Genomic DNA, 13,554 nt, shown 5'->3' with positions numbered 1-13,554 from the left:
TCTGGAATGAGTGGATATTTTACATTTAAATATGGATATATAAAAATATATTTACATTTAAATATACATATATAATATAAATATTTGTATTACTTATATATATAAATAATGTAAATGAATGAACAAAAGGTAGGAAAAAGCAAAGTAACCCAAGTGACATTATGAGTAACCCATAATGTCATCAACAAGAGTACTAAGTTTCTCGAAACCAATTGCCACATTTATTTAGATAGAATTTCCTCCTTATGCGTATTTCCTCCTTCAGTCCTGGGAAAAGCAAACAAACAAAACACAAAGAACCTGATATCTCATTGATGGCATTACAATTAAAAAGAGGATTATCCAAAGGAATTATATATGGTAACATTATCACGTTCAAATAAATCCAATTATTCATTTGTAAAAGTTCAATGAGTGTTCAGCTTTCTCGATAGAAAAACAACACATATCTTTGTCCATTATATAAAACCCTAGCTAATTGGTTCAGGCACATACTAGCGAGCTACGGTACAATTTCAAGAACAGTATTTTTTTTTCGATAAATGATGCCCTATATAATTACGATTAGTTATAATAGCCAAAAAAATCAATATGCTATTGAATTCAGGAGGTTAGTTATTGTAACATAAATTAATTGGAATTGCAATCTGACTCTGGACACTCACTGGGCATATTTTATGTGGTGTCTGACTGAGAAGGATAAACGGATTTAGCCAGTAGGCCACAAGGACAAGTGTTAACACTATTACCTCCACACTCATTGAGGGCTTCGGATGTGTGGCATCTCATCATATTTACAGTCCCAGGCATTAGGGCAGGTAATTTTGAAGGTCCATTTTGGAATTCCATGTGCCACAAGCCCTCATTGTTATCCATGTACCATATTCATTCATCCCTCTCCCTGTGCCTAGACCAGCATCTTCTACAGAGACTCCTATTGGAAGGATAATTTCTCCCTTGCTATGTTCTTTTTGTTCATGTTTGCCATGTTCAGACAATTGCTTAACTCAAATCTCTTCTTCATTTGGCGTACACAGACATACCTAAAGTCTATGTCAGTCAAGTGAATCTTTAAAATATGCCTCAGGCCCAGCGTTAGGAGAATCAAAATCCTTATTAAATTGCAAATTCTTGCTGTTTTACCTGATTTTACTGTTAATTACAGAATTCTGCAGAATGAGTCTTTGAACTTAAAATGATATCAGCTTAATTCCCATTTAATGCCGTTCCACGGGCCCAAAATCTTTCAATACATACAAATTGGAATTACAATTGGAAAAACAGTTGGCCAATTTGTAGCAGGTTTTCCAGAGAAGTATTTTTCACTGACATTGTGGAAACCTAAATAGGCCTCTCCCTCAGGATCATCGTAAGAGTCTGGAAATATCAGTCCGCCCTAAACACAGTCCAAGATTTTATGTTTTCTGGTTTTTACAAACTGTCAGTTTTGATTTTTATTGAGCAATAAGAAGTTTCGTTGTTTATTGGAACAAACAAGACTAGTAACAATTCTTTCCAAGTGCTGGATCTTTCCATTCACTTTAACTAAATAAAATATTTCTGGTATGTCCATAAGAGGCAAGAATGTAGAACTGTAGACATGCATTAGAAAGGATTTGCAATGCCTCCTGCAGGTCATTTCCCCAAGATCAGTCTATTTGCATTTTGTTTTCTTTTTAAATCTTTGCAAATACAAATTGGACACAAATTCCAATTCCCTTGTGGTAAAATCGGAAGATACTTTTAAAAATGAGTAAGTTAGGAAATTCCATGACTACGTCTTTGTTTTAAAGCAAACAAACCTAGCATCATGTCTATGAGCAAAGAACTTACAAGACAGTGAGCCTGGATATTCCCACCCTGAAGAGGTGAGGGTGCAGGGTGCAGGGGTGTGTTGGTGGGCACTCCCGTGGTGTGGCCTGGCAGTAGTTGATAGTGATACAGAATCAGTCGCTGGCACTCAGGATGGGGGGTATGAGCATAGTTGAGGCTGTAAGCTTATGCCTTTTATTCATTAACTGAAGGACTCTTTTCATTCCCTTCTCTCAAGAGAACCATGTTTTATTATTTTATCTTACTTTATTTTTTAAAAACAAGAACTGCTTATTTTTGCTGCCCTTTCATTAGAAAAAAAATACATTAAGATATGTATGCATGCATATTATAAGAGAGTCATGCCTTAAAGGCTCCATTGAGCCTCCCTTACTCTTAGCCAGGGAACAACCCTGAAGTAAATAATTTTTTCCCTCTCTTCACCATTCCAGAGGTTTCTCTCCTCCCAACATATACTAGAGCCAATAAAGAATGTCTCTAAATATAAATGTATTTCTTTCACCATTTTTCTGTACATGTTATGGAAACTCTTTCTTTAGCCTGATCACAAGTTTTCACATCCAATAAATTCAATTGATGGGTTGGTGGTTTTAGAAATCAGTCCTGACCACCCATCATAATTCCCTGGGATTTCTTTCTCATTTTACTTAGTGACCTAGTGACGTGATTACATGTGCAATCGTTTTCTACTCTGTCTTAAAGAGACCAGTTGTTTTTGGCATGATGTTCTCAAATCTGTTGAGTTTCCAGTGGTAAATCAATGAATCTTTTCCTCCCCACTCTCTCAGTGGTCTAAACTGGATCTCTTGATAGACCTCAAACAAGAATGGGAAGATTCACTCTACTGTGTTTGAGCATGATTTGCCGCTTTAGGTAAAAGTCTTAGGCAAATTGCTTGAAGCATAAGGCAAATTTTATTATAAGAAACTCCCCAACTCAGCCCAATTGCTTTGTTGTGTGGACGATCACACTGACAAATGAACTATTAGATAACTCAAAGAAGGTTTCAGCTAGAAGGGATCACAGACCCTATTTAGTTCAACCTTCTCTTTCTGCAGACAGGGAAACTGAGATTCAGAGGGGCGTATAAAGGGGACTGATGTCAAATGGCACAGAGTGTTTGAAGATCTGCTACCAGAGTGCCCGGTTTTAGGGTGTAGTTCAAACTCATGTGAGTCCCCCCAAAAAGGATATAATCATGAATACGAGCTCAGTTTTGATGTTAATTTTAACCACATGTCCCACAGTCAGGTTTAGCACTTAACTGGTGCTTGCCCACATTCCTGCTGAAGCACATAAACTGTCAGGAAATTAAATTTTGCTTCATCCTTTGTCTGATAGAAATGGAATCTTTGAGTAAGGTGGTATTTGAAGTTCCTCATTTATAGTTAGAATTTTCCCATTCTCTATTCATTTTTATGAGGTGTTAAGTTGGTCATGGTTCTGTACCCTAAAAACAATGCCCAGAGTATTGCTTGTCCCATCCAGCTGCCTGTTCATGTGTGCAACGGGGAGAAGTTTTAGCCTGACTGCAGAGTAGGTGCAGATAAGTCCGGGATAATCTACCTGTCAGGGCATTAACACATTTTTGGGTTTTCCCACTCCAATTAGAATATATTCATGATGACTGTAAGTAAGAATTAGAAGTTCTAGAGCTTTGGATTTTTTATTACAGTCTGAATTATTATAAACCTCAACTTTCAAAAATGGCCAGTGATATATATCATTGTGAATTTCACTTAACCAAACCAAATCCCAGTGTTCCCTTCTTAGACATTTGGGAAATGTTTGGAGATGTTTTAACTGTCACAACTGGAGACAGGTGTGTGTCTAACATCATTTAGCAGGTAGAGATCAGGGATGCTGCTGAACATCTTAAAATGCTCAGAACAATTCCCCACAGCAAAGAATTATCTGTCTTAAAATGCCAATAGTGCCAAGGTTGGAAAAACTTGGTCTAAAAAAGAGGGATAATTCCAGTCCATACACCAAATATTAGTGCACTATGGTTAATAGTCTTACAATACTTAGAGTAAGCTACTAAATGAACGTTGAGAACTACAACTCAAAATACCATTCTTTTTTTTTAAGATTTTATTTATTTATTCATGAGACACACAGAGAGAGGCAGAGACATAGGCAGAGGGAGAAGAAGGTTCCCTGTGGAGAGCCCACGGAAGGACTCGATCCCAGGACCCCAGGATCATGACCTGAGCCAAAGGCAGATGCTCAACCACTGAGCCACCCAGGCGCCCCTCAAAATATTATTCTTCAATGTGAACCAGAATATGACAAAGTGAAAACGGTGTATTTAATGGGTTTAACTGAAAGCTAGAAAAGACAACTAATTACAAACACAGTGGTATATCATACATTCAATAATTTTGTCATAGACACACATTGGAAGCTCCCATACAAATACACGAAAACCTATTTCATCAAGATGCAGGGCCATTTCTGTTTTTAGCATAATGACCTTTTATCATACTGGGTTGACATTCTTTGTCAGCCCCCATACTGGGCCATTAGTCATCCATGCCAATATTGTATCCTCATCAGTGAGATTTTATCAGTCTTTGCTATTTCTTAACCATCCCAAAACTTAATAGCCTTTATTAATAGACATTTGCTTTTGTGTAATTGGGTCTATCAGTTGATTGAACGGCTGAGCTAGGTTAGGCTCAGCTGGGTAATTTTGCCTTGCTGGACTTAGCTCTTCATTGTGGGTTGGACTTGAATTTGCTCCACATGAGTTCTTTTAGCCAGGCTAAAGGAGCAGTAGCAGCTCTTGGAAGGATCCTCTCATGGTGATGGCAGATGTTTAAATTAGGAAGCAGAAATGTGATGTATCTTAAGATCTGGGCTCAAAACTAGCATACTGTCTGCTCTGTTGGCCAAAGCAAATCACAAGACCTATAGCCTGGCATCCACGGGGTAGAGGAATGTTCTCTGCCACTAGTGGGAGGAACTGCAAAGTCACATGACGAGTATAGGCCTAGGAGAAGAGTTGAGAACCCTTATACAATCCACAACATGCCTGTAGTAATTCCTCATGACACCATCTCAAAAGCTTCATGGGTCATTTTAAAGCAGCTTTAACATCTTAGAGACAGCCATATGGCTAGATCATCCATAAATATAAATTTTTTAAATGTTTGATTTTCTTTCATTGCAAAATAAATTAAAAACTTATTTTGGAATGAAAAAAATCACTGACAATATTATAATTCACAGAAAATGACTGTTAATGTTTTGGTATAATTGCTTTGGGATTAGAGAAGTAGTTTTTGCCTATGTTGAGAATTTGGAGGAGAGTAAGAAGTATAAAAATTGAAATCCCACTATACAAGTTATCCCTGTTAACATTTTTATTTTTTTTTTGTTAACATTTTTATATCCACAGATTTTGTTTTGCTTAATCAGTATCAAACTATAAATGAATTTCTCATCCTAATTTTTCTCACCAAAATATATATTAAGCATTTCCTGTGTCATTAAATATGCTCTGCAAACAAAACTTTGTTAGTAATCAAATATGCCAGAACATTTGCTTAACATCTTAGGAGATGTCCTCTACCCATCACTTTCTTAAACTAACTTTATCTTCATGTCAGTGCTCTCAAGGTAATGTTTTCCACATAATTTATTTTTTTTATCTTTTTAAGATTTTATTTTCTATGTAATCTCATAACCCCAAGATCAAGAGTTGTATGCTCTACTGACTGAGTCAGCCAGGTGCCCCTCCACACCATTTATAAAGCATGTCTTTGAAAAATAAGTAAAGACAAACAGAGTATAACCCAGAGATTGATCAAATTCTGGTTTTATGGGCAGCCCGGGTGGCTCAGCGGCTTAGCGCTGCCTTCAGCCCAGGGCATGATCCTGGAGACCCCGGTTGGAGTCCCTGCATGGAGCCTGCTTCTCCCTCTGCCTGTGTCTCTGCCTCTCTCTCTCTCTCTCTCTCATAAATAAATAAATAAAATCTTTTTAAAAATTCTGGTTTTATGCAACCTTACAACTTTTTTTGGTAGACATTATGATTAAAACAATTCAACTATTTCTAGTGAGGCTAACCAGGACAAGAGCCAAAATTCACCAATGTCAACAGAAGTCACAAAAAGTCTTCAAAAGTTCAGATCTGACTTATTTATTATCTTGGAACTAAGAGTACCACATGCTTTCTTGGTGACACTTTCTAGTGATTTTCTTCTAGACAAGGAAACATTAAGGCTCTAAATGACAGAATTTTGACAGTTCTCAATGTCAATGGCTTCTCATCGTAAGAACTTTTGGGGCTGAGTGTAGCATTCTAAGAAGCCATGAGTAGCCCTCTGGTTGACCACTGAGATTGTGGCAATACTTACATATTGATGAGGCTTGAGGTGTTAGCAGATCCAAATGGTTGAAGGATTAAGTTCTGAATGTTTTTAACTATCCCTTTATATACTATGCATTGACATCCAACAGCGTTTAAAGAAATGTACAAACCAGGTATATTCGTTTTCTAGCAATGCTTTAACAAAGTACCACAAACTGGGTGGCTTAAAACCACAGAAATTTATTGTGCCAGAGTTTTGGGGGCCAGAAGTTCAAAGTCAAGGTGTTGACAGGGCCAATTTTCCTCTGAAACGTGTAGGGGAGAAGTCTCCTCACCTCTTCCAGCTTCTGGTGTTTTCCAACAATTCTTGGTTTCTTTGGCTTAGATGCATTGTCACAATTTCTCCCTCTGTTCTATGTCATGTAGCTTCCTTCCTTGTATGCCTTTTCTCCTCTTCATAAGGACAGCAGTCATATTGATTGCGGGTGACCCTACTCCAGTATGACTTTATCTTAAATAATTACATGTGCAATGATCCTCTTTCCAAATAGAGGTCCCGGGTTAGGACTTCAGCATATCTTTTGAAGGACACAATTAAATCCCATAACACCAGGAAATGGAAAGTTAAAGCCCTGAGTAATTGAAATACCCCATATAAATATGTGTTCCTATTGCTTAGCTGGAAACAGTGAGTCAATAATAAAAACTTGTTTCTACAATTGTGGAATGGCTTTAATTAATAGAATAATAAAAAGTTCCCTTTTGGTCACTTACCAACACATATTCTGCTGAAATCCCAAACATCCATTGAGTGCATAACATCTCCATGTGTCATGATCACATTAGTGAGAGAACCTCCTGAGTTAACGAGGGTTTTCTGGGAATTTCCCAGATTTCTCTGAATTTTGACATGAGTAACATGACCCAGTATAACAGTATTGTGTGATATAGGACAATATGGCTGGAAAGGACGAATATTCTTATATGACAAACTCCTCATATAATCTATGATTTGGCTAATTGAGTCCATCTCAGTTGCAGATGAGCCAAAGAAAAAAAGATATTTCTCAGAATGAGGCTTGATTAGAATAATCTGCCCCAGTATATTCCAACTTCAGGCCAACTGGCAATATCTTGAATCACCAAAGAGAGCATTGCAATGTAGATTTCCTCATATTTTCTCTCTTTATATTTCTTAATAAGTAATTATTAGCCACTAGGCTCTTTCAGGAAGCACTTTTTAAAACCCCAGAGCTCATTGGTTAATTGATTGCGAAAGTAATAAGCTAATTACACACAGACATTGTCTGTAGCTAAATTGCCTGTGCTTTATTTAATCAGTTGTGCTTATAGAATACCTGTGGTAGTATGAAGAGTTTGTAGTATATAAAACACACTCACTGGGGGGGATGATTTATAAAATACTCCTAGAATAAGTTCAACAAAGATCCTTACAAAGGTTGAGATGATTTTTCTTTTCATTAGAACCAATGAAAGATAACAGAATGACATTTTGTGTTGATAACAGGCCTCTCAATAGAATCTGAAGCACTATCTAAATGCTAAGTACCCCTGTCCTTGAGGTGGCATAACGTTTTATAGGAAGAAGATTTGAGACAAAGCCCTCACTAAATGACCTTCTTATGATCCTAAGTGTTGTCTAGAATTAGGGTGCTTGTTTATGATTTCTACCGTCACTAAGTGCAAACTCACAGAAACATGTATACAGAATGTTTACTGAGCACATTTTAGGTGCCCAGGACTACTCTGTCCTCTGCCAGCCTTCCATGTGTTATCTAACCTCCCAGTGACCTTATGCAGTGAGGATTGTCATCATCCCCATTTTAAAGATGAGGAAACTGAGGACTAGAAGAGTCAAGTAACTTGGCCATAGCCCCAGGCTACTAAGGAACAGCATGGACATGAATCTATGGGGTAATGTCAATACCTGGCTGTGCCCTAAGGCTGGTTTATTCCCATTTCTACAGGTAGTATCCCTAAACTATCTCTTTTTTAAAAAAAAGATTTTAAGTATTGATTTAAAAGAAGGAGAGAGTGCGAGAGCACAGGCTGGAATGGGGGGGGATGCAGAGGGGGTGGGAGAGGGAGATAATCTCCAACAGATTCTTGGCTGAGTGCAGAGCCCACGCGGGGCTCCATCCTGCAACCCATGATGAGATCAATGACCTGAGCTGAAACCAAGAGTCAGAAGCTCAAGCAACTGAGCCAGCCAGGTGCCCCCTCAGGCTCTCTCTTTTGAAGATATTCTGTAGCTCTTTCCAGCCAGTGTTCATTCCAGAATGGATCACTGATCCAAGGTAAGACCAGTGGTGTGAGCAGTCAAGTTGAAGAACCAGGATGCAGCCAGAGCATCTGATCAGAACCACCATCCTTGAACTTGCCTCGCTACAGCTTGCCCTTGATGCTTCTGCTGAAGGTCAGGCGTGCCCTGAAGTAGAGGTTCAGAAAGCAAGTGTGAGTGGCCTGTGCTCTCAGCCTTCCTCAGGAGGCTGAGACTCTTCCCCATTGGACGCCGGTTGGAGGTGTCAGGAGTGCCAGGAGCTTCCTTCACATTCCTCCCAAGTCACATGAGCTCTTACTCTTCATGTGAAAAGCAACCACTGGACGTGTTCAGTATGAGTATGAGGATTATGTGAGATTATAAATAGCACCCCCCATGAGCATATTCCAGGAAAACATTTGGGAAGCCTAGAGGCAGATGAGTAAGTAGAAGCAACCTCGGCCAGCTGGGACCGTGTGCCAAAACATGCGCTGTGGGGTCAGAGCGCAGAGATCTAACTCTGCAATAGTGAGCTGCTGTGAGGACCACCGCTTCTCCAATTTGTTTCTAAAATATACCGTTTATACACAGAAACACTTGCCCCCAAAGTGAACTAAACCCAAACAAAATAACCCAACAGCTGGTTCTCATGATTGCACTATATGAGGTGTTAGAAACTGTTTGGAGAGCATTCCTTGATGGGGAATGCAAGAGATGAGGAAGAGCGCTTACTCACTCCATCACCGCTAAATTGTTTTACAAGGCTTTTCTCGAACATTTCATGGGTGGAATGACAAAGCTGTTTCCATTCAGTCTCGGTGGTTTGTTGGCCACGGAGATGGGGGAAGGTGCTGCTCCTTTCGGATCCTCATAAAACGTTTACGGTACTTTGGGCCCTAAAAGTGAGTAGTGTCCCAAAGAAGTGGTGCTGTCTGCAGGGGCGCATCTTCAGGGCGCAGCGCACAGATGTCTCCCTCCCCGGCCTGTCCTCTTGCTGTCTGCTCACCGTTGCCTCTGGCAGACCTCACTGTGATTACAGTAACCTCCCAGCGGGGACCAGGCCACCTCCAACAATCACAACACCTCATTAAACCGCAACTTCCAACCTCTCCTGCTCTGCCTCCTAGCAGAACTGTGCCAGTAGGGAAAGCTTTGGCTGGAATTTTAATTCTATTTCCGCTCCCTCCCCCAGACTGTGCAGGTCTGGCTAAGCAGTGGAGACCTTCAGAAAGAACTGGAATCTAGAGGGTCTCGAAACCCACAACTATCTGTTAATTACATGAGTAACAATAACTGGCGAGCCGTAAGCGTTGACCCAGATTCAGGGAGAGGGGAATGGAATTCCAATCCTGGGTCTCATCCTTAAGTGGCTGCAGACAGAGCCTTGCTGTCCAGATGCCTCTGTTTCAACCCTCTGTCCACCCAGTGAGCCAGTTCGGCCCCTGCTGGGGTGGGCAGTCTGTTTTCCACGTAGCTTACCACCTATTTTATCTCTGGGGTTCTGTTAAATCCTTTGTCGGAGGGCCTCTTCACACTCCGTCATTCCTCTGCATCTTGTGTTTTTCCCCAGGAAAGTCAGCTGTAGCTGGAAACCCCCAGAAGTTAGGATGATAGAAAAGAACCAGAAAAATGAAATAACAGAAGGCCAAGCAAGGCAGCCAACCTACCCTCCAGCTTCTGGCCCAGCTGAGGGCTAAATGGATGTGGTCCCAGTGAGACAGGCCAATCTGGACACTGGATACCAGCTCTCAGTGTTTATACTCAGAGCAACTGACCTTCACTGCTAGTATGATGATGATGGTGGTGGTGATATGATGATGATGATGATGATGATAAAACTTTGCAAATGGTGCATAACTGACATATGAAATGAACATAATCAAATCCCTTCCTCAACCATAGCGGGATCATTGGAGACATGCACGCCATCTGAAGAATGAAGTTTATGCTAGATAAACTTTTCTTCTTATTCATCAAGCATTTGTTAGGAACATATTACGCACAAGGCCTAAATAGTCAAAGATGTGCAAGTTCCCTTGTCTAAATCTTAAACTTGGGCTCCAGGCTCTAGACAAATCCTAAGTGGCTTCGACTGTATTCTTGTAAATGATGGAACAACACACCTTCCTTTTGTCCGCATGTACCCGCCTCACCCCCACACGTGCCTGAAGTTCTTCTGATTGTGATAACATCTGCAGTCATCCATTGCCATCTGCTCACCAAGGTCCCTCTTTATGGCTTTGCAAGGTGGCTGCCTGGAATTATGCATGCAGCCTGCGACCACGGAGCTCAGCAGAGTCGTCTAGCTCACACACGGACTGTTCTTCGCTACCACGAAGAACCCACTTAGGCCAACTAATCACGAATGACAAGAACGTGCCATAGGACACTGTGTGGGATAGACTTCAGATTCACTTCCTCTGTCCTTAAGGAAACCTCAGACCTTGTCTGCTGTCTGGCCTGGTGACTCAGGCCACTAGGGGTCTCCAAGGGCTCTATGGAGATGAGACCAGAGGGAAACAATGGTGACAGACCCAAATGAGGTTTCTGTAGGGAGGGTGGCCTGGTCAGTGACTTCTTATGCAAAATAGCCTTTTTGTCTAGAGCCAGAGCCAGAGAGGGTAACAGCTAAGCCCGTGCATTCCCAGACCAGACAGGCCTGTGTCTGATGTCAGGCCTCCACTGCTGACTAGTCTGGTGATCCTGGATGAATGATTGACCTTTCCAGGCCTCAGTTTTTCTCATCTATAAAATGGGAATCGATTTACATGGCAGGCTTGCTGTAAGGACTGGATGACATCACATCAGTAATCACTCAGAACAGTGCTTGGGATGTGGTAAATAGTCGATAAAGGATGGGAGGAAAAAAAAAAGGATGGGAGGGATTGTTGAGGCATGACAGGACACAAGGTCAACCTTGATAGAGATACCAGGAGGCCCGTGTTCTCTCTGAGACCACATTATTTTCACAGAGCACTGAAGAATGTGCATATAATCCCTAGTCTGGCACCAGCACCCGAGCCTGGCAAAAGATAGTGATATCACAAGCAGGATTATGGCCCTTTCAGGGACACCCATAGACCCACAGGGAAAAGGCCCTTCTCATGGGAAAATATAAGGTGATAATGCTTTAGGAAAAAGGCTTCGAAAGTATTGTGATCCGTTTGATCTCAGGGAAAAAAAAAAAAATCTCTTAACACCAAGGTTTCTGTACCGAAGCACCCTTCACAAGAATGACAGCATTTCGAAGGCATATGCTAAATCCTCCTGCTTTCCTTCAATCCCTTAAACTATTGCTCTAAGTTTTCTTAACCTTGACCTTATATTTCAGGGAATTCAGGCCAGAAGAAAAATAAAGCCAGCCTTAAAATAGTTACTGTTGGCTACAAGTTGCATAATGTGCATAAAGGCCTACTATCAATGAACTGGAGCAACTTTCACACTTTTCACAAATGTCTTGATCTCCAGGGACAAGGCTTAATGCCTCCCAAAGGTAGAGTTTCCTATGGCAACCACACAACTCAATCTGCTTTGATTTATTAATTGCTCAGAGTGTGGAGAACCAGCTAGGCTTAAGAGAAAGAAAATACTTTTGGAAAGAAGGGACTGTTAAGTGTAGGTAGTTGAAACCACTTGCCTTCTGACCCCTTTCTTTGAGATCTGATTAAATGTTGATAGTGTTTTTGCAGAGTGAGAAATAAAAAAATAGAGCCATAGAGCTGTCACTAGTGGTAGAGGGGCTCCTTATAGAGTCATGGGCGTTTTGTGCTTTGGGGTCAAATGCAAGAATCTCTGGGGCAGCCTGGGTGACTCAGCGGTTTAGCACCACCTTCAGCCCAGGGCCTGATCCTAGAGACCCGGGATCGAGTCCCGCGTCGGACTCCCTGCATGGAGCCTGCTTCTCCCTCTGCCTGTGTCTCTGCCTCTCTCTCTCTCTGTCTCTCTCTGTCTCTCTCTCTCTGTGTGTGTCTCATGAATAAATAAATAAAATTTTAAAAAAATTTTCTAGTCTTTTTCTGAATGCTGGGCTTTAGTGCTAGTAATTGGAAGAGAGAAAGCAAAGAAAGTAGCATGCCTGGATTCTTGTGGCCATGCCCCCGAGCCACGTGTGTGTCCACCTGGACGCTTGCACTTCACAGTCCATTCATCTGTAAGACAAGAGCCTTAGATATGAGGACAGCTGAATCGAAAGTGATGATGGGTGGCCACTGATGTCTCCATCCTTGCTTTGCTGTAGGCTCTCCAGGAAGGGCTGCCTACCATTTCTTCATTCACACATTCATTCCATTTCTTTGCCTGCAAACATTTAATCTGCAAGCTCTGCACTAGTCTTCAAAGAAAATGAATAAGCGCTCTGGTTCTTTCCTTTCCTCACCGTACCAAGACCTCCCCCTCAATCCTGTGGAAGGAACGAAGCCCTTTGATTTTAGCACAGTGAAACTGATTTTGGACTCCTGGCTTCTAGTCCTACAAGATAATAAATGTGTGTTGTTTTGAGCCACTAAGTTGTGGTAACGTCTTATAATAGCCATAGAAAACTAACGTGGGTGTTTTCTCCTCTCTGCTCCAAATGTCGTTACTTGTTGCATGCAGACTCTTAAAACATGCGGCACCTCATTTGGGTGTGGCTAATTGTCTTGCTTGGAGCTCCCTGGGGACAGTTGTTCTTTTATTTCCTTTAGTCACAAACATACCCATCACTGCCTGCCATATGTTAAACACTCATTTGATTTTTTTTTAATGGGTGAAGATAGAGGAAGGTATTTCTCCCCTCTTATAGTGAGAGGAGAGCTGGCAGTTATGGCACACCAGTGCAAGCAGCCCAGAAGCATGAGTGTGCTGGGGGAATGATGGAAAAGCCCCCCCGTGGCCAGCAGCAGGTGAGCAGGAGGCGGGCTGCCCATGCACGCATGCATGATATGCTCAAGACACTTCAGATCCAGAAGCTCAAGGGCTGTATTGGACTTGTGAAAACTTGGAGAATAAACGGAATTCTAAGAAAAGTATTTTCCCGGGTCCTCCAGTCACTGCAGGACAGCTGAGAGATAAGGTAACTGCTGCACTATGATGTGAACACAAAGGCAAGAGGAGAAAGAGAGGGAGACTAAGAGATGAGATCTGA

This window comes from Nyctereutes procyonoides, unplaced genomic scaffold, assembly GCF_905146905.1.
Source record: "Nyctereutes procyonoides isolate TBG_1078 unplaced genomic scaffold, NYPRO_anot_genome, whole genome shotgun sequence".
NCBI lineage: Eukaryota > Metazoa > Chordata > Mammalia > Carnivora > Canidae > Nyctereutes > Nyctereutes procyonoides.
Note: the sequence above shows the minus strand (reverse complement) of the source record.